The 21,946-nt window shown below is 38.6% G+C and overlaps 1 long non-coding RNA gene across 2 annotated transcripts in view; it reads left to right on the forward strand.

The window, feature by feature from the left end:
- The first annotated feature begins 2,144 nt into the window (after window positions 1–2,144).
- Window positions 2,145–21,946, forward strand: part of LOC118921537 (uncharacterized) — a 30,876-nt gene continuing 11,074 nt past the window's right edge. Inside the window, exons 1-2 of one of the 2 annotated variants that reach the window (XR_008993260.1) lie at window positions 2,145–3,411; window positions 11,589–11,811. This is a non-coding gene — a long non-coding RNA (uncharacterized LOC118921537). Of the gene's footprint in view, window positions 3,412–10,929; window positions 11,812–21,946 lie in introns of those variants that run through there. The other variant, XR_008993259.1, reaches the window with a different exon arrangement.

The following is a 21,946-nucleotide window of genomic DNA, read 5'->3' on the forward strand; positions in this document are numbered from 1 at the left end:
GTGAGGATGAGCTTTACTGTCAAGGTAACAGATTAGGGGAAGGTCCAACATAAAAGGGAGGACAACTAAACTATGGGGTAGAACAGGGGCTTAGAGATGAGTGTGGGGTTTCAGGCAGAGCTGGCATGGGTCTCCTCAGATATGTTAGAGAATGTGTGATTCATCCTCAGTCACTGGAAACTTTTAACAGGGAAGAAATCACAGATTTTTGTGTTGAAAAGTTCTCTCTGCAGAATTGAAGACTGAAGAAGGTGGAGGTGTATATTTAAAAAGCTATTGCTATAATCAAGAAGGAGGTGATAGTGATCTGAACTATAGCAATTACAGTGGGGATAGAGAGAGGAAGAGGGATTCATGTCATATCTGGAAAGCAGATTCAATCAGGTGTGCTCTTTTACATAAACGGCCTTTGTCTTAGGCATGCCTGCATTGTCTGCCATGCCTACAAGCTCCTTCTAATGGAAATGATTCTGCTCATGGCCTCTGCTAAAGAGACAGCCATACTTTTCACCATGTGATGTTATCACCCAGCAAGTCCAGGCACCTGGGGAAGGAGCATCTTATTGGATGAGGTCTGAGTATCTGAACCAAAGCTGGGATATAGTCTGTCAAAAAAAATTCATACTGACTTTCATGGGAGTGAAAGTCATGAAATACAAAGAGAATAAGGCAAGTAGCAAAGTGAAATTTAAAATTATGAAGAAGCCAAGGTAATGGACAGTAACATTACATTGGAATCTGAGAATGACTCCAAGCCACAGATTCCAAGCTGCTGAAGTCACTAAAGCCACCTTGAACCCTGAACCACCCTTTAGCTCCTGCTTTTCTGAGTCTGGCTTTTCCTGAAGTTCCATGCCTATATTCTTGTACAGCAAATTCCCTGATGTTTAAGAAAATTTGCCTTAGTCTCAATTCCTTAAAACTAAATTAGTCTAAGTAGAATAGTCTATCATACTTCTTTTAAGATGGATCATGCATGAAACATTTCTCAAAAGTACTGAGACAATAGTAATTTTATTTCAAAAATCATTCCCAGAAAGAGCTCTGTTTAACTGGTAATTATCTTCAAGAGCACACATGAGGATTAGATTTAATGGCAGTGACTGGTTTTTCTGTATTTTCAACGAGAAATGAACAATAAAAAAGGGGCTTCAATTGTAGTACAGGGGAATTTAGATTAGATTTTCTTTAAAAGTAAATGTTTTCTTTACACTGGAAAGACTACAAATGGGTCTTCTCTGGATGAAAAAGACAAGTCCTTTTAGGGAAGCAAGACATTTTTTTTAAACTGGAGTTCAATGTACACATTCCCCTCCAAGACTCCATGTGCCATGATAGCACTTATGGTAACAAAGAAACAATTACCAGCTGCAGTGGCCCCTGGTCCCAGGGAACCACATGGACAAGATTATAGCCACAGGTTTTTACTTCACATTGTGGGAGGAAGTGTGCCCGGTTTGGATGTAGAGTCAGAATACCTCCAGTGAAGGCATAACTCTACCCATTCTAATTAGGATCTGTATAGGGGAAGTAGGAATTCTTTTTCCAGATACTGTGAGAATTAAAAACACTTACCATGTAGAAAAGCATCACATAAGCTGCACATCACTGAACACTGTTTATATTTATGATAAGAGTTTTCATTCAGAATAAGAAAAACTAGTGATATTCACCTTCCAAGTTAAAAACACTGACTTTGGGATCAGAGTGCTCCAGTTTTTAGAGGTGCTTATTAGATCACTGATAATATCAGACAATTATCTATACTCTCCAAACCTCAGTTTCATCAGCCTATAAAATGAGGTAAAAAAGCACTTCATCTCATAAGCTGTTGTGGTTTTTAATTACATTAAGTCAATTGATTACATTGAGAATATAAAGATGAATAAGCCAGATTCTATCATTAAAAAGTTATAATCTAATAGGGGTCTTTATGTGATAGAATTGATTTCTCACGTATCTGGGAAGGTTTTCTTCCTAGTTGCTCATAGAGCATATTTTTCCATCATAACTTTAACACAGTACTGTTGTCAGGCAGCCGCATATGTGAAAGTCTCTCCCTGTGCTTTAGGTAAAACCTCAACCAAGCCAGGGAAGGATTCTTGATCCTGATAGAGGAAGAATTCTCAGCCAGGTTGGAAGAGTGTGGGTAAGGAAGGAATTCATTAAAGCAAGAGTAGAAGTGAATGGCGGCAGCACCCACAGGCAGCAGAGAGCACGGGAGAGCAGAGGGAGGGGAGGGAAGCTCTCTGAACCCCTGCTCAGCATAGGGCAGATCCCTGGCCAGCTCCTGAAGCCAGGGTCACCTGGTGCCCAGTGTCCACTTGACTCTGCATGGCATGGGAACTAAGTCCTGCCCACCCCAGGATTTGGGGGAGCCATGGAGCACTGGATGGAGTGAGTTCATGTTCTAAGAACTTCCACTTCTATATTCTCTGTAGGACCTTAAACACTTCTTTACACAGATACTAATCCAGCTGATTAGCTCACTCAACATCAATTTTAATCTCCTTGTATAATCCTTCAAGGCCGAAAAGTTAAATTTTTCAGTGTGGCTCTGTTACATGTTTAGAACTGGCATGCAACAAAGAGCACAATCTAATCCATTGCATTTAAGAATTGGTTGTGGTCTAGAAAGAAAGAAGTCAATGAGTAGGAACAAGTCAGTGTGTCTTTGGCATCTTACAGGAGATGGTGATGAGATAAGATAAACAGCTTCCTTTTAAAGGTATGATTCTGTAGGTTACAGAATACACATTAAAATAGCTACGTAGTTGGCAGCTGTGTGGTGAGTACTTTATATACACAAATCCATTTTCTTCTCTTACCCTACTTTCCTAAAAGTTGATTTTATAGATGAAGAGGCTATGGTTCATAACGGGTAGTGACATAGCCCAGGTCTTTTAGCCAGCAGTTCGCAAAGCCAGGATTCTCTGGCTCTTGAATGCTATGTGCAAAATCTCAAATGGCAAGTTACATTATTTTGACGTCTACAAGGAACTTCCTTCCAGGAAGAGAATGAATTAACCAACTGACATTAATATTCCAGTCTTCTTGTCAACCACAGTTCTCTGAAAAATGAAAACTTGTGTCTGGTTGTAAAACAGTCCTTTATGAGTTGGGATGGCATGATTTTCCCAACCTCATCCACTCCCTCAAACCTGATACATTGACTAGGCAAATTTCAGGAACCAATGAAGTTAAGAGACATACGGATCCACCAGAGCGCTGCCCTGCTGGTGGTGGGGACCTCTCCCCGCTGGACAGCTCCTCTTTTCATATCCTGTCTTTTCTAAGGCCACAACCCCCATTTCTTTTTCTCTTCCCTGTCTTTCAGAGGCTGTTGTGGTTTATGCATGAGGCTTTGGGGTGTTCACTGTAACTGCACGACACAGATTTTAAGCTATTTTGGTAAGAGGTGTGCCCCCATGTTGCTCTCACATCAAATATTTCCCAAAGATTGTGTAATTCCACATCTCAGTCTTACCATGACGAGTCTTTCAAGTACTGGCTCAGTTAACAGCAGGGAGTCTTAGCAGCTGTTTTTGTGATGCAATTTCAGGGTCAGGAAGAAGGCATCTCTGACCCTCATAAAATTATATCTCCAACTGCTCAATGGTGTCTAAAAATTCAGAGAGATTTATTCCTTTAAGCTGTGGCTTTCTGCATTTCCCACAAAACTATTACCCCAAGGAACCTAGTATATTAAGCTTTATCAGTCATTAACATCCTATTGAATCTGAGTTTACCAGATCCTCCACCTACCAGTTTTTAAAAAGCAGCCCCAGAGTGGGAAGCCTCAGAGCATAAGGCTGTACTTAAGGCATGGAAGAACTGGGGGGCATTGTCACTGCCTTGCTAAAGCCCCCCCAACTCCAGCAGGGGTGGCCAGGGGAAATTTCAGTCATGAGGCTCATAGTCACTCTCCCCGTTGCCTCTCTCTCTTTCCTTTTTCTTTTCAGTACTTTATGCTGTCTGAATAACCTTGGATGTTATTCTTTTTAGTACTAAAATAGGAGTTTAAACTGGGCTTATGTTGCCTAAGTACTAGAAAACAATTTGGAAATCCAACTTTGGGATCCAAATGCCAGCTCCACCTCTTACTAGCTGTCTGGTAAATCAAACCCAGCATGTCTAAAATTGGATTCTTTCTTGTTGAAATGTTTACAACATCTCACTAGGTAAATGATGATGTTGGGATTACCTTCCAGAGACTTCCTCATTTCACCTTTTAAAATAGTATCACTTTGGTGGATTCACCTTAGTCCAGAGTCAGTCTCAGTAGCTCAAGATCTGAAATTTACAGCATACCAAGAATGGCTAAGTTCCTTTTGGGCAATGACACTTTAGACCAGGTTACTAAGCCAAAATAAAGATTTATTAAATTACAGTGAAAACTAACCACCAAGTACAATGGCTATTTGAATCATCCTCTCCAGCCCGTCGTCTCCTTTTAGGAATGTTACAAGTAAATCAGAATTAATAGAAGCTGCATCTGGAATCAAAGCAAGGAGAATTTTTATGGGATTTGGGAGTTTAATAATGCTGACCCCCTAGAGTCTGATTTACATAATTTGACACCATTAATATGACAATTATCCTTCATTCATTCCTCTTCCTTGTGTTCTATTGATACCTTACCCTTCCTTGACCCTTCCATCTTCTGCCCATCCCATATTAGTGTCTTAAATCAGGTCCTCGTCATTCAAACCTAGAATATAAGAAATCCTTAATTCTCTTTACCACCCCTTTTTTCCATTTTAATATAGTCTCCACAAATTGAACACTCATCTTTCTAAAAGTGCATGTGAAATCACATGGTATCTCCAGTTTGAAATACATCAATATTTTTTCCTTAGTATAAAATTCAAAATCCATAATGTGATTTTTAAGCTTCTTTAGGAACTGCCCCCTGCCTACCTCTCCAACCTCATTTACTGACAATTTCCTCATTTTCTAGCCAGGTTAAATTGATGGCACTTTTCTCTGAATAGGACAGGCTTTCTCTCATAAATGGCCCTATGCAAGCTGTTTCCTTTACACATAATGACTCCTCTTTTTTTCTTGCTATAATTCTGGGGGGAAAATCCTGCGGCAAAATACCTCTAACACCAAAATCAGTCAAAGGGAGAAATAAAGTTAAGAAGCCCGTTTATTTCTTACAAGCAGTCGTCCCGTCTCTCTCTTGCCCCAGCTGCAGCAGAAGAGCACCCCACCAAATCTCGGCGGTCCAGATAAAACATCGCATGCCCCTGTAATCAGCGATTGATACGTAGATGAACTAATTCTTTCTACTCTTTGGAAACACCTTTTGATAACACAGATACATTCAAGCCAGGTGAGAGATTCTGGAAATATTGCAATTTTACCCACACTTCCTCCTTGACTCCTTCCCATACCGGCTTAGGTGCTCCTCCAATGTGCCTCCCAGCTTCCTTCATGCCCATCCATCATAAAACTATCAAATATGTAGATCATAGAATAGAGATCTATGGTTGATCATAAATCACAGATCTAACATACTTTAGTCTACTTGTTTACCAATTTGTCTTCTACTAAATGGTGATCTTCTCAAGGAAATGACTTTCTATCTTAAATTTACATTACTAACTCGTAGTATAGTGCCTAGAACATATTAGTTAGTTGATAAATATTCATAGAATAAATAACCTAATAAATAAGTGAAATGGGTCTATCATTTTTGATCAGTAACTCTTTTAGCTACTTGAAATATATTACATACTGTTTAATTCTTACAGCAAAAGAGTTACTATTATCTCTTTCATCCCTATTTTGAGGAACTCATTTTAGAAAATTTAACGTTCCCAAAGGTCCACAGCTAGTAAATTAAGGTCAAGCTCTGAACACTGATCTGATTTTAAAAATCTGTTATCTGCTGGACCATTCTGGTGCAGCTGACTATAGGTTTAAAAGGAATTCAGCTATATAACGATCAGGTGGCCTGGAATCATCAGTAAAAATTCCCATGTAAGAAGTGAGTCCTTAGTTGAGACAGGAAATTGTGTAGGTTTTGGATACATTGATAGTTGAAGATGGAATCTTTCAGGCAAAGAGGATTTACCCAGTGAAATCCATACCCAAATAGATTCACGGACTCTGAGAGCACTGTGATGTTTTCCTATTCCAATACGCCTCCAAGTATGTTGGCAGCATACTAGAAAATGGAATCCTAGCCTCCCTCTATGAAATTTAGTCCTTAAACAAAACTTAATCCTAGTCCTCCCTCCATGAGATTAAACTGATTTTAAATTGAATGCTTTCAATTTTGAAGTTATAAAAATAATTTAATTGTGGTTGCAAAGGAAATAATATTTGTATGTGAAGAAATAACTTTTAAACTATTCAGTTTGAGATAAAGAGCAAAAAGATTCTATGTTTACCACAAATCAGTTATTATATCAACTTTTAGTGACTTCCTACTTCCAGCTGAGGTAAGATTTTTAGCAAGATATCATTACATTAATCTATTGTGAGAATTTAAGTACTGAATTACCTTAGGAAGCCTGGGGATAAAAATAAAATGTTTTAAGATGTCAAAAACTTGGAATTGGGTTCAAATTATTTTAAGAAGTCAGGGGCTATTACGGTTTCTTGGGTTATTTTTCCTCTCATGTACACAGCACTGCAAACAGGCCTGAAGTAGTTCACTTTTTCTCGCTGCTCATTCTTAAACAGAATAGGAAAGCTGAGCAAAAGACCTTCCTTAGCAGAAGTCTAGATGAGTGAACCCACGAGAAAAGAGCTGAAGAGTAAAAGCTAAAGGGAGGCCAACCAATATGAACACATAATTAAGAGTTGCTAACTGGGTTGAGTGTTTTCACCAGCATTATGACATTTTTTTATAGTAAATAAATGCAACTTAAAGAAGTCCAGGAACTTGTCCAGTTTCTATCTCACAGCAAGCATGGACAGAATCAAAGTTAAAACCCATATTATATATTTTTTTGGAGGTTTAAGGGGCATTTATTAATCCATCAGTCCCTCTTCTCGTCTAGATTATAACCAGGAGAAGATAAACCCAAAGAACCAGATGAGGGTAAAAATACACTTACAGATATTTATTATTAGCAAAGCTAAATTGAAAAGTACAATGGGATCTCCTACTCCCCTCCAAAAACCTAGATTTGAAATGCACATGACATAGAAATCTCCACCCTATGGTAAGTGTGAAAACTCAGATCAGAGCCGACCTACCAGAAATGAGGCCTAGTTCATCAGCTATCTCAAGGAGGAGGAAGCAAGAAAACACATGCCATCCCATGATATAAAGCAGGAGCCATGGCCCATACTGCTCCCTGTCCAATAGAATGGTCCTGCCTCTTGGTCTGCATGATCTATGGGGTGCCAGTCTTTTCTTCCCAAGCACAGGAACAAATGAGAGGCAAAGGCACTGGTCATACCTGAGAAGTAGAAATCCTTCATGAAAATGAGCAACAAAAGTAGAGATCACCCATAATACTTTTCAATGTATTAAAAGCCTCATAGCTTCTATAGACTATTTTAAGTCTGTATTGTAGACTACGGTGAGTCTTAAGACCTTGATCCAAAGATGGTAGAAACAGCATAGAACCACCGTAGTATGTGGTAAAGAAACTCTGGGAACATCCTTCCCGTGACATTTGCACTCGGTATAGGATATAGTGATAAATAGTTATTTTTAATTTTTTGAGAAGTCAGTGCTCTTTCTTTCTTGAATATTACAAAAACAAGGTGATTTTACCTCCAACATAGCCAAATTAATACCTGTCTTGATTTTCATCAGCTGTTCTCCTCAAGGAGATTAGGAGCAGGTTTTCATGTTTGTGTTTCCCACAGGACACAGTCAGTGTTCTGACATGCACAAAATGTAGAATTGAGCTAATACTATTTCCATAATGTAATCTAGAAACCTCTTGAAGGTTAATATATGTGTATTTTGCTTCACCAATATCCCCCTAAGAGTGAATATGCAGTGGGAGATTCATGAATGATTTACTTAATAAAATAACAGAGAAAGAACCTAGAAAAAAGGCTGTTAAGTTCTTGAGAAAGCCCATGTTGTTTCTTCAATGATTTGTTCCCATTCTGGCAAGTACTTTAAGTTCTGCATAAAGATAGCATCCTGCCTCAAGCCTAGCGTTTAGATTTTGTTCCTGGATAGTCCAAACTCATATGATCTACACCTTGCTCTACTTCCCCAAATTCCTTAGCTACCTATTTTACTGCCTTTTTTATAATCTCCTCTTCTATCTTGTCACACAATTTTTTTTTTTTATTAGCTGAAGTATTCAATAGTATCCTTCAAAACAACTCATTTCCCAGTTCTGCCAGATCCTTGAGATCAGCCCCAACTCCCTAAGCCTCTCACCAAATATAGTCTGACCAAGCTTTGTGGCCAGATAGAGAATGTGCCTTTAATGCCAAAGAAACCAAACTTTATCTCTGGAAAACATGTACTGTTTATTTCTTTCTTTGGTGCTAGCTATACAACCCAGTCAACCAGCTTGCCATTTTTCAAGCAAGCTCAGAGCCGCATTCAGGGCTCACCTACAGCGACGAACATTAAATGCCTAGTACTATTAATTTCTCCACTTTTAAATTTTCTGTGCAATTTAGTTGTCAATGATCCAGGAATAATAAATCATAATACTCATAATCATAATAAATAACCACCATTATGGACCTCTAAGTATCACTTGCTATCCTAAATCGTGCATGTATGTGCAAATATATATGTAATCATATATAAACCACATATGTAAATAAAATTATATATATGCCACATATACATATACATAATTTTTGTGGTTGTTACTGTTATCCCTGTTTTATAGATAAACTGAATCGCCAAAAGTTTAAGCAATTTGACTAAGGTCTGAATAAAATTTGCCTCAAATACTCACTTCCATGTCTTTGGAAGCCCCAAATCCTCCCTGACAGTTTCTCAGAATTCTTGGGTGTTTCATAATCTCAGAGTCACCTCAACCTCTGAGCTCTTGATTTCTTCTTTGATGCATCTGATGCTTACTCTTGAGAACTTTTAAAACTAATAAACAGACTCAATCTTTCCTTCCTTGCTTAGAACAGATAATGAAACTCAATAGCTAGAGAGACAGATGGCAGTTACATTACTAATAAAGTTGATTGCACAAGGTGTCTTTAGATCTATTTGCATTTATCAATCGTCCCCCCCACAGAATTGCAAGGGTCAGTCCATCTGGTCACTTTCACACGTGTCAAACCACCATCCTTCCCACTCTCCCCTGTGAGTTTATTACATGAAGGAGCAGTGAGATTGTTTCGAAAGAGAAAAAGAAGAGAAAGGAGAAGGACAAGGAGAAAGAGAAGAGCATCAAGACTAAATTCATTTCTTCTCCCAATCTTGCCAATGAGGTAAATCACTGTCCCTCCCATGGGGAAAGCCCGAGAGTATTATTCCAGCTGAAATCCTTCTTCCTGGAGACACAAAACAAGGGAAGTGAAGGTTTTCCCTAAATTCCAGTTTCCTCCCTTGAGAAAAGTCATACATTCCTCAATTTCCTTGGATTTAGTAGAATTTACCAAAACTTTAGAGGGAAGATAAAAATAGTATTAAATCACAGCAATGTTTTAGCTCTTAATTTTGTATCTATTATTTTAAACCTAGCCTGAAAATAAATTCAGATAGAAAATGTGGCTTTAAAAATACAGTAATAATGATTCTTGCTATATTTGGATTCAACCTTTTTTTAAGAGTTTGGTCTTATAATCAGTTTAATTGTATAAACTTATGTTAAATAAATTTTGGAAGTAGATATAAAAAAACTGAAATTAAAGTAAGACCTGCACTATTAAGCAGGTGTGTCTGTGCATCTCACCACTTGCAGGTAAACCAAACCAAATCTAATGATTCCATGTCAGTGTTGTCCCATAAAAATAGTAGATAGAGCCAGTGAAAATAAGGAAAGAAAAGCACAAATCTATGCTGTACATGTTTTAATTACTTCTTTTGGTTTACATCTTAAGATAAGTAAAATGAAAGTAATTCTTTCAATAATTCAAGATAATATTTTTTAGTATTTTCATTCAAATTGCTCAATACAAAGAAAAAGAATGGACTGCATCAAATTTGTATACTGTGGGATTTTCTCAGAAAAAAAAATGATTGCGCCTAGAGTCTTGAGAAAAAAAATCTAGTGGGTTAGCTAAATTGGGAATCTGATCCCCAATCTCATTAATTCACATATGCACTTTAATTAAAATTTTAATTTAGAATTTTTATGGAACATTAATCTTGAAAGCACCCCTGAGAGGAGAGGGAGGGTTACTAATATTCTTCTTTAGGCTCTCAGTCACAAATATCCAAATAGGACCTACAGTTGTAAAGGAAAGGAAAAACATAATGAAATGAAAAACAAAAAGTTCATGGATATTCTTAAAGTGTTTTTAGTGTGAGGAAGACAAGGGGTTCTATGGGCAGAAACCTAGTCATACTTTTGAAGCTTAGAAATATGTATAGTGAATGGTGGTGACAAAAAACTATAAAATATTTGAAGTGGATATGGAAAACCAATAATGCTCTCCAACCCCAAAATATGTTCATACCCTAATCTCTGGAACCTTTGAATAGATTATATTACACTGCAAAAGCGATTTTACAATTGTAATCAACATTAGAGACCCTAAAATAGGGTGATTATCCATCAAAGAAATGCAAATTAAAACCACAATGAGATATCACCCCATACCAGGAAGGATCGCCACCATCCAAAAGACAAACAACAAATGTTGGCGAGGTTGTGGAGAAAGGGGAACCCTCCTATACTGCAGGTAGGAATGTGAATTAGTTCAACCATTGTGGAAAGCAGTATGGAGGTTCCTCAAAAAGCTCAAAATAGAAATACCATTTGACCCAGGAATTCCAGTCCTAGGAATTTACCTTAAGAATGCAACAGCCCAGTTTAAAAAAGAAATATGCACCCCTATGTTTATTGCAGCACTATTTACAATAGCCAAGAAATGGAAGCAACCTAAGTGTCCATCAGTAGATGAATGGATAAAGAAGATGTGGTACATATACACAATGGAATATTATTCAGCCATAAGAAGAAAACAAATCCTACCATTTGCAACAACATGGATGAAGCTAGAGGGTATTATGCTCAGTGAAATAAGCCAGGCAGAGAAAGACAAGTACCAAATGATTTCACTCATATGTGGAGTATAAGAACAAAGAAAAAACTGAAGGAACAAAACAGCAGCAGACTCACAGAACCCAAGAATGGACTAAAAGTTACAAAAGGGAAAGGGATTGGGGAGGATGGGTGGGAATGGAGGGATAAACGGAAAAAGGGGCATTATGATTAGCACACATGGTGTGTGTGGTGGGGCATGGGGAGGGCAGTGAAACACAGAGAAGACAAGTAGTGATTCTACAGCATCTCACCACACTGATGGACAGTGACTGTAATGGAGTATGTGGTGGGGACTTGATAATGGGGGGAATCTAGTAACCATAATATTGCTCATGAAATTGTACATTAATGATACCAAAATAATAATAATAATGATAAATAAATAAAATAGGGTGATTATCCTAAATTGTCTAGGTGGACACAATCTAATTATATGAGCCCTTGAAAGCAGAGATCTTTTTCTGGCTGGAGTTTGCAAGAAAGATGCAATGAAAGAAGGAGTCAAGGGCATGTGATGGACAGGAGATTTGGATAGATAAGGCAGAAGGGGAAGCCAGAAGAGACATTCAAGGCATTAGAAGTGCTCAGCCAGCCATTGCTAACTTTGGAGATTGAGGAAGAAGACCAGGACTAGAAGGTAAGAATGACCCCCAGCAAACAACCAGCAAGAAAATGGGAATTCTCAGTAACTGAATTCTGCCAACCACCTTAATTAACATGAAAGTGAGTTCTCCCCCACAACTTCAGGTAAGTGTTCAGGTTGGCCAACACTTAATTTCTTATTTTATGAACCTGAAGCAGAGAACTAGCCATGCTGAAAAGAAAAATCAATTTATCTAATAGTTTACTTATATCTGCTCTTCATAGTCCTTTTGTAGGTGGTTTAATAGTTTTCCCCCAAAATCCATGTCCATCTGGAACCTCAGAGTGGGAATTTATTTGGAAATAGGATATTTGAAGGTACAACTAAAATAAGGATAAAGATGAAATCATACTGAATTAGAGTGGACCCTGAATCCGATGACAGTGTCCTTATAGGAGACAGTAAAGGACACAGACAGACCTATGGAAGGAGACCGTGTGATGGCAGAGATAGGGCTTGGGTTACATAATCACAAGCCATGGAACTCCAGGAGCCACCAGAGCTGGAAGAGGCAAGGAAGGATTCTCCCCTAGAGCCTCTGCAGGCAGTGTGGTCCTGCTAGCTCCTTAATTGCAGAGTTTTGGCCTTTAGAACAGTAAGAATAAATTTCTGTATTTAAGTCACCAAGTTTGTGGTAATTTGATATGGCAGCCCTAGGAAATACACACTTTTAAAAAAAGGATTCTTACGTATATTTCTCCCAAACCCTCTAAATTTTCTGTGGCTCCACTTTTAGTCTCCCTGATACTTAAATGCTGGACATTGGTTGTATTCTCTTCTACTTTTCTGTTTTATGCCAGTTGGGCAAAATAATGAAAATAAGCACTTGCTCCACTGCAGTGGATAGTTGTTTCTTTTCTGCTTTTCTGGGGTCAAACAGCTTAAAAAGTCTGACCAGGGAGAAACTCTCTTCTGTCCTAAGTGTACGTGGTCCTATAAGGAGTTGTACTCAGTTTCTGGATGGCTCTTTAGTTTCAGGGTAACACCACTGATTTGACAGGCCAAGTTTGTGCTGTTCTTGAAAACACATCAAGGTAACATGGTGGGAGTGTTGAGCAGGGGTTGCTTAATTCTTAGTGTTTCTCTGGATTTGCCAGCAGCTCTATTATCTCTGGGAGAATATGGGCTTCAAATGGAACATTAAGAGTTTCTTCATGTGATGGTTGGTTTTTTTTTTTTCTCTCTTTTTTTTTTTGAGAGGGCATCTCTCATATTTATTGATCATATGGTTGTTAACAACAATAAAATTCTGTATAGGGGACTCAATGCACAATCATTAATCAACCCCAAGCCTAATTCTCAACAGTCTCCAATCTTCTGAAGCATAACGAACAAGTTCTTACATGGTGAACAAGTTCTTACATAGTGAATAAGTTCTTACATGGTGAACAGTACAAGGGCAGTCATATCACAGAAACTTTCGGTTTTGATCATGCATCATGAACTATAAACAATCAGGTCAAATATGATTATTCATTTGATTTTTATACTTGATTTATATGTGAATCCCACGTTTAGTGCTGTAAGAGGGCTAATGTAGATGATCAGGTATGTGCCTATAGACTAAGTATTAATCCAAGCTAGACAAGGGCTACAAAACATCCACGGATGCAGAAGATTTCTCTCAAACAGGGGGGGTGAGGTTCTAAGCCTCATCTCTGTTGATCCCAAATTTCTCACCTGATGGCCCCCCTGCGACTGTGCCTGTCTTAGGTTGTTCCTCCCTTGAGGAATCTTACCCGTCTCTGGCTAACCAGTCATCTTCCAGGGCCATACAGGGAAATGTAAAGTTGGTAAGTGAGAGAGAAGCAATATTGTTTGAAAAGGTTAGCTTTTTACTTCTTTGCATATTTATGCCCTGTGGCTTCTATGCCCAGCATTTGTCTTGAGGTATCTTAACCACTTGGAAGAATTATGATACTCGGTAATTATGATATGAGGCATGAATTCTACTTAAGGGTTGTAATTAGGAAGGAAGAAGAAAAGCTATAGAGGTAGCAGATGGAAGAAAACATGGGAAGATTGATTATTTCTTTGACATATCTTCTTGTAGAGTAACTTCAGCATGGATAGGTTTTCAACTACTAATTAAATTGTGCACACACATTAACATAATAGGAATATAGTTACCTAACCAAAGCAGACCTACAATTACCAGCAATCTCCAGTGAAACCAAGAAAACCAGTTAGGCACCCTAGGCATTTGTGAAAACTTATCAATGATATGATGGATATTGTCTAACTGAATTTGAATAGTTTGAGAAAAATCAGACATATTGAAACAACACATACCTGGGAACTGTTCACATCCCATATGTTCTTTTAACAGTAGATAGTCTATGGTCGCAAGATTTTGGAGCACTGCAACTTGCACTTCTCCTAATTCTTGGTTGAGTTCTGACAGTATAGATCCAGTCAAATTTGTTGTTTTAATGCACAGGTCAGCTTAGATATCTCCTTCTTCTTTCCGATGGCAAGTCCAGGAGCCAGTGGGATGAATGCAGCTACAACTGCAACAGTGCCAGGATCTTTGTTGAAGTTTTTGATGATCATCTTCTGGAATGAATCTTCCAGAGAATGTTGATATTGGAAGTTCTTCTTCATATCATATCTTAATTCGTTTTCTGGGTAGCCAAATTAGGCTTTGATCCTCTGTATAAACACAAACAAACCCTTTGCCCACCCTTTGATATGCCCTTTATACCATTGTGAAGAACTTATTGGAGATCACCACACAGGAACTGCTTTTTTTTTTTAAGAGAAAGGAATATTATCAGAAAAATGTACTCCCATAGCTGATCATCTGAAACCCCTTTAAATGATCAAAATTAAGGATATTTAAAGCATGCATTAATCGGTGATTTGCAGTTAGTTTTATCCTATCAGGGAGTAATTCCCCCTTACTTACTTCTTTTTTTTTTGTTATCATTAATCTACAATTACATGAAGAATATTATGTTTACTAGGCTCTCCCCTATACCAGGTCCCCCCAACACACCCCTTTACAGTCACTGTCCATCAACATAGCAAAATGTTGTAGAATCACTACTTGTCTTCTCTGTGTTGTACAGCCCTCCCATTTCTCCCACCCCCCCATTATGCATTCTAATCTTAATACCCCCTTTCTTCTTACCCCCCTTATCCCTCCCTACCCACCCATCCTCCCCAATCCCTTTCCCTTTGGTACCTGTTAGTCCATTCTTGGGTTCTGTGATTCTGCTGCTGTTTTGTTCCTTCAGTTTTTCCTTTCTTCTTATACTCCACAGATGAGTGAAATCACTTGGTATTTCTCTTTCTCTGCTTGGCTTATTTCACTGAGCATAATACCCTCTAGCTTCATCCATGTTTTTGCAAATGGTAGGATTTGTTTTCTTCTTATGGCTGAATAATATTCCATTGTGTTTATGTACCACATCTTCTTTATCCATTCATCTACTGATGGACACTTAGGTTGCTTCCAATTCTTGGCTATTGTAAACAGTGCTGCAATAAACATAGGGGTGCATCTGTCTTTTTCAAACTTAAGTGCTGCATTCATAGGGTAAATTCCTAGGAGTGGAATTCCTGAGTCAAATGGTAACTCTATTTTGAGCATTTTGAGGAACCTTCATACTGCTTTCCACAATGGTTGAACTAATTTACATTCCCACCAGCAGTGTAAGAGGGTTCCCCTTTCTCCACAACCTCACCAACATTTGTTGTTGTTTGTCTTTTGGATGGTAGCCATCCTTACTGGTGTGAGGTGAAAACTCATTATGGTTTTAATTTGCATTTCTCTCATAATTAGCGATGTGGAGCATCTTTTCATGTGACTGTTGGTGATCTGTGTTTCTTTTTTGGAGAACTGTCTGTTCAGTTCCTCTGCCCATTTTTTAATTGGATTATTTGTTTTTTGTTTGTTGAGGCGTGTGAGCTCTTTATATAACCTGGACGTTAAGCCTTTATCGGATCTGTCATTTACAAATATATTCTCCCATACTGTAGGGTACCTTTTTGTTCTATTGATGGGGTCTTTTGCTGTACAGAAGCTTTTCAGCTTAATACAGTCCCACTTGTTCATTTTTGCTATTGTTTTCCTTGCCCGGGGAGATATGTTCAGGAAGAGATCACTCATGTTTATGTCTAAGAGATTTTTGCCTATGTTTTTTTCTAAGAGTTTTATGGTTTCATGACTTACATTCAGGTCTTTGATCCATTTTGAATTTACTTTTGTGTATGGGGTTAGACAATGGTCCAGTTTCATTCTCCTACATGAAGCTGTCCAGTTTTGCCAGCACCATCTGTTGAAGAGACTGTCATTTCCCCATTGTATGTCCATGGCTCCTTTATCAAATATTAATTGACCTTATATGTTTGGGTTAATGTCTGGAGTCTCTAATCTGTTCACTGGTCTGTGGCTCTGTTCTTGTGCCAGTACCAAATTGTCTTGATTACTATGGCTTTGTAATAGAGCTTGAAGTTGGGGACTGAGATCCCCCCTACTTTATTCTTCTTTCTCAGGATTACTTTGGCTATTCGGGGTCTTTGGTGTTTCCATATGAATTTTTTAACTATTTGTTCCAGTTCATTGAAGAATGTTGCTGGTAATTTGATAGGGATTGCATCAAATCTGTATATTGCTTTGGGCAGGATGGTCATTTTGACGAAATTAATTCTTCCTAGCCACAAGCATGGGATGAGTTTCCATTTGTTAGTGTCCCCTTTAATTTATCTTAAGAGTGACTTGTAGTTTTCAGGGTATAGGTCTTTCACTTCTTTGGTTAGGTTTATTCCTAGGTATTTTATTCTTTTTGATGCAATTATGAATGGAATTGTTGTCCTGATTTCTCCATTGTTTCATTGTTAGTGTATAGGAAAGCCACAGATTTCTGTGTGTTCATTTTGTATCCTGCAACTTTGCTGTATTCCAATATCAGTTCTAGTAGTTTTGGAGTAGAGTCTTTAGGGATTTTTATGTACAATGTCATGTCATCTGAAAATAGTGACAGTTTAACTTCTTCTTTACCAATTTGGATTCCTTGTATTTCTGTTTTGTTTGATTGCTCTGGCTAGGACCTCCAGTACTATGTTAAATAACAGTGGGGAGAGTGGGCATCCCTGTCTTGTTCCCAATCTCAGAGGGAAAGCTTTCAGCTTCTCGCTGTTCAGTATGATGTTAGTTGTGGGTTTTTCATAGATGGCCTTTATTATGTTGAGGTACTTGCCCTTTATACCCATTTTGCTGAGAGTTTTTATCATGAATGGATGTTGAATTTTGTCCAATGCTTTTTCAGCATCTATGGAGATGATCATGTGGTTTTTGTCTTTCTTTTTGTTGATGTGGTGGATGATGTTGATGGATTTTTGAATGTTGTACCATCCTTGCATCCCTGGGATGAATCACACTTGGTCATGGTGTATGATCCTTTTGATATATTTTTGAATTCAGTTTGCTAATATTTTATTGAGTATTTTTGCATGCACGTTCATCAGGGATATTGGTCTGTAATTTTCATTTTTGGTGGGGTCTTTGCCTGGTTTTGGTATTAGGGTGATGTTGGCTTCATAGAATGAGTTTGGGAGTATTCCCTCCTCTTCTATTTTTTGGTAAACTTTAAGGAGAATGGGTATTATGTCTTCTCTGTGTGTCTGGTAAAGTTCCGAGGTAAATCCGTCTGGCCCGGGGGTTTTGTTCTTGGGTAGTTTTTTGATTACCATTTCAATTTCTCTGCTTGTAATTGGTTTGTTTAACTTTTGTGTTTCTTCCTTGGTCAGTCTTGGAAGGTTGTATTTTTCTAGGAAGTTGTCCATTTCTTCTAGGTTTTCCAGCTTGTTGTCATATAGGTTTTCATAGTAATCTTTAATAATTCTTTGTATTTCTGTGGAGTCTATCGTGATTTTTCCATTCTCATTTCTGATTCTGTTGATTTGTGTTGATTCTCTTTTTCTCTTAATAAGTTTGGCTAGAGACTTATCTATTTTGTTTATTTTCTCGAAGAACCAGCTCTTGGTTTCATTGATTTTTGCTATTGTTTTATTATTGTCAATTTTATTTCTTCTTTGATCTTTATTATGTCCCTCCTTCTGCTGACTTTAGGCCTCATTTGTTCTTCTTTTTCCAGTTTCGATAACTGTGATGTAAGACACATTTGGGATTGTTCTTCCTTCTCAAGTGTGCCTGGATCGCTATATACTTTCCTCTTAAGATTGCTTTCACTATGTCCCACAGAAATTGGGGCTTTGTGTTGTTGTTGTCATTTGTTTCCATATATTCTTTGATCTCTATTTTAATTTGTTCGTTGATCCATTGATTATTTAGGAGCATGTTGTTAAGCCTCCATGTGTTGTGTTTGTGAGCCTTTTTGTTTTCTTTGTAGAATTTATTTCTAGTTTTATACCTTTGTGGTCTGAGAAGTTAGTTAGTAGAATTTCAATATTTTGGAATTTACTGAGGCTCTTTTTGTGAGCTAGTATGTGGTCTATTCTGGAGAATGTTCCATGTGCACCTGAGAAGAATGTATATCCTGTTGCTTTTGGATGTAGAGTTCTGTAGATGTCTATTAGGTCCATCTGTTCTACTGTGTTGTTCAGTGCCTCCATGTCCTTACTTATTTTCTGCCCAATGGATCTATCCTTTGGGGTGAGTGGCGTGTTAAAGTCTCCTAAAATGAATGCATTGCATTCTATTTCCCCCTTTAGTTCTGTTAGTATTTGTTTCACATATGCTGGTGCTCCTGTGTTGGGTGCATATATATTTAGAATGGTTATATCCTCTTGTTGGACTGAGCCCTTTATCATTATGTAGTGTCCTTCTTTATCTCTTGTTACTTTCTTTGTTTTGAAGTCTATTTTGTCTGATATTAGTACTGCAACACCTCCTTTCTTCTCTCTGTTGTTTGCATGAAATATGTTTTTCCATCCCTTGACTTTTAGTCTGTGCATGTCTTTGGGTTTGGGGTGAGTTTCTCGTAAGCAGCATATAGATGGGTCTTGCTTTTTTATCCATTCTATTACTCTGTGTCTTTTGATTGGTGCATTCAGTCCATTTACATTTAGGGTGACTATAAGATATGTACTTATTGCCATTGCAGGCTTTAGATTCGTGGTTACCAAAGGTTCAAGGTTAGCCTCTTTAGTATCTTACTGCCTAACTTAGCTCGCTTATTGAGCTATTATATACACTGTCTGGAGATTCTTTTCTTCTCTCCCTTCTTGTTCCTCCTCCTCGATTCTTTATATGTTGGTTGTTTCATTCTGTGCTCTTTCGCGTTTCCTTTAACTGCTTTTAGTGGGTAGTTGATTTTATTTTTTTGCCTTTAGTTAGTATTTGGTTGGTCTGCTTTCTTTGCTGTGATTTTATTTTCTCTGGTGACATCTGTTTAGTTTTAGGAGTGCTCCCATCTAGAACAGTCCCTCTAAAATACCCTGTAGAGGTGGTTTGTGGAAGGCAAATTCCCTCATCTTTTGCTTGTCTGGGAATTGTTTTATCCCTCCATCATATTTAAATGATAATCGTGCTGGATACAGTATCCTTGGTTCAAGGCCCTTCTGTTTCATTGCGTTAAATATATCATGCCATTCTCTTCTGGCCTGTAGGGTTTCTGTTGAGAAGTCTGATGATAGCCTGATGGGTTTTCCTTTATAGGTGACCTTTTTCTCTCTAGCTGCCTTTAAAACTCTTTCCTTGTCCTTGATCTTTGCCATTTTAATTATTATGTGTCTTTGTGGTCTCCTCCTTGGGTCATTTCTATTGGGAGTTCTGTGTATTTCTGTGGTCTGTTCAATTATTTCCTCCCACAGTTTGGGGAAGTTTTCAGCAATTATTTCTTCAAAGACACTTTCTATCCCTTTTTCTCTCTCTTCTTCTTCTGGTACCCCTATAATATGGATATTGTTCCTTTTAGATTGGTCACACAGTTCTCTTAATATTGTTTCATTCCTGGAGATCCTTTTATCTCTCTCTATGTCAGCTTCTATGCGTTCCTGTTCTCTGGTTTCTATCCCATCTATAGCCTCTTGCATCTTATCCATTCTGCTCATAATTCCTTCCAGAGTTTGTTTCACTTCTGTAATCTACTTCTGGGAGTCTGTAATCTCCCTCCAGACTTCATCCCTTAGCTCTTGTATATTTCTCTGCATCTCTGTCAACATGTTTATGATTTTTATTTTGAATTCTTTTTTCAGGAAGACTGGTTAGGTCTGTCTCCTTCTCAGGTGTTGACTCTGTGATCTTTGTCTGCCTGTAATTTTGCCTTTTCATGGTGATAGATAGTTTGCAGAGCTGGGACGAGTGATGGCTGGAAGAACTTCCCTTCTTGTTGGTTTGTGTCCTTCCTCTCCTGGGAGAACAGCGACCTCTAGTGGCTTGTGCTGGGCAGGTGCGTGCAGACAGGGCTTCTGATTCCTGCCAGGCTGCTATGGAGTTTATCTCTGCTGTTGCTGTGGGCATGGCTTGCCTCAGGTGGCTGCTCCGATATGGTGGAGCCATGTTGGCGAGGGAGCAGCCGGGAGGCTATTTATCTCTGTGAGGGGCTTCCGTACTCCCTGCTACCCAGGGGGTTAGAGTGCCCAGAGATCCCCACATTCCCTGGGACACTAAGTGTCCCAGGATGCTTCCATCTGGTTTTGGGTTCCCTGTCCCTGTAAGACTTCCAAAAAGCACTCGCAAAAAAAAAAAAAGTTAAAGAAAAAAGCCACTCGCTTTTCGTTGTCCCCGGGCACCAGCCTCAGGGACCCGCTCACAGGTCTTGCCGTCTTGTTTCCCTAGTTTCCAGGACCCCACACATGCACTGTGTCTGTGCTCTAGTCCGGATAGCTAGGCCTGGGTGTTTTGCAGTCCTGGGCTTCCTCTCCCTCCCCACTCCGACTCCTCTCCTCCTGCTGGGAGCTGGGGTGCGGGGCCCTTGGGTCCCGCTGGGCTGGGGCTTGTATCTTACCCCCTTCGTGAGGCGCTGGGTTCTCGCAGGTGTGGATGTGGTCTGGATGTTGTCCTGTGTCCTCTGGTCTCTATTCTAGGAAGAGTTGTCTTTGTTATATTTTCATAAATATATGTGGTTTTGGGAGGAGATTTCTGCTGCTCTACTCATGCTGCCATCTTGGCTCCATTCCCTGATGGTTGGTTTTTATGTGTCAAGTTTTAGGCCATGGGATGCCCAGATATTTGGCTAACCCTTTCTAGGTGTGCCTAAAAAGATGTTTCTGGATGACATTAACATTTGAATTGATACACTAAATAAAGCAAAATCCCTTCCCCAATGTGAGTGGACTTGGGAGTCTTAGGAGATTACCAGCCATTATTTCTTTTAGTAGGTTTTCTGGTTCCTTCTCCTTCTCCTCTTCCAAAAGTCCAACAACTTGCAAACTACTTCTTTTCATGGTTTACTGTTGATGATGTAGGTTTTCTTGTTCTTTTTCATACTTTGTTCTTTTTCTCTTCTGACTGGGTAATTTCAAACCTTCTTTCCTCTAGCTAACAGACTTTTTCTTCTGCTTGAACCATTCTGCTATTATGATCTCTTTTGAATTTTTAATTTCACCCATTGTATTCTTTAGCTCCAGAATTTATGTTTGGTTCTGTTTTATTATTTCTACATCTTTGTAAAACTTCTCTTTTTCTGTCTGTATTGTTTTTCTTATTTTGTGTGCTATTTTTTTAATTTGTTGCAGCTCATTGAGTTTCCTTAAAACAGTCATTATTCTTGATTGGATAAATTACAGGTCACCATGTGTTTGGGTTCAGTTACTGGAGGATGATTGTGATCTTTGGTGGTTTCATGTTACCTTGAATGTTTATGTTCCTAGAAGTCTTGTGCTGCTGTCTTTGCATTTGAAGCAGTCATTTCACCTAGTCTTTACTAACTGCTTTCAGGATAGAGATAGTTTCTGTCAGCCCTACTAGAGATTCTTAGGCTATCTCAGATCTATGAGTATTCCTGATCCATGTTTCTTGCTCCTTATTGTGGTGGAATTCTTAAGCTTATATGCCTTCTCTGGATGCTAAAATGTACCAGGCAACGTGCTGACAGAGCCACTTTTGTTTTCCCAAAGGTGATGCTAAATCCCAAGTTTGTATTCTCTTCCTGGCCCACAAATTCAGGTTTGATTTCTGTGCATGCTCATTAACTGCCTGCCAAAATTTGTTCCCACCACT

This window comes from Manis pentadactyla, chromosome 13 (assembly GCF_030020395.1).
Source record: "Manis pentadactyla isolate mManPen7 chromosome 13, mManPen7.hap1, whole genome shotgun sequence".
In the NCBI taxonomy this organism is placed as follows: domain Eukaryota; kingdom Metazoa; phylum Chordata; class Mammalia; order Pholidota; family Manidae; genus Manis; species Manis pentadactyla.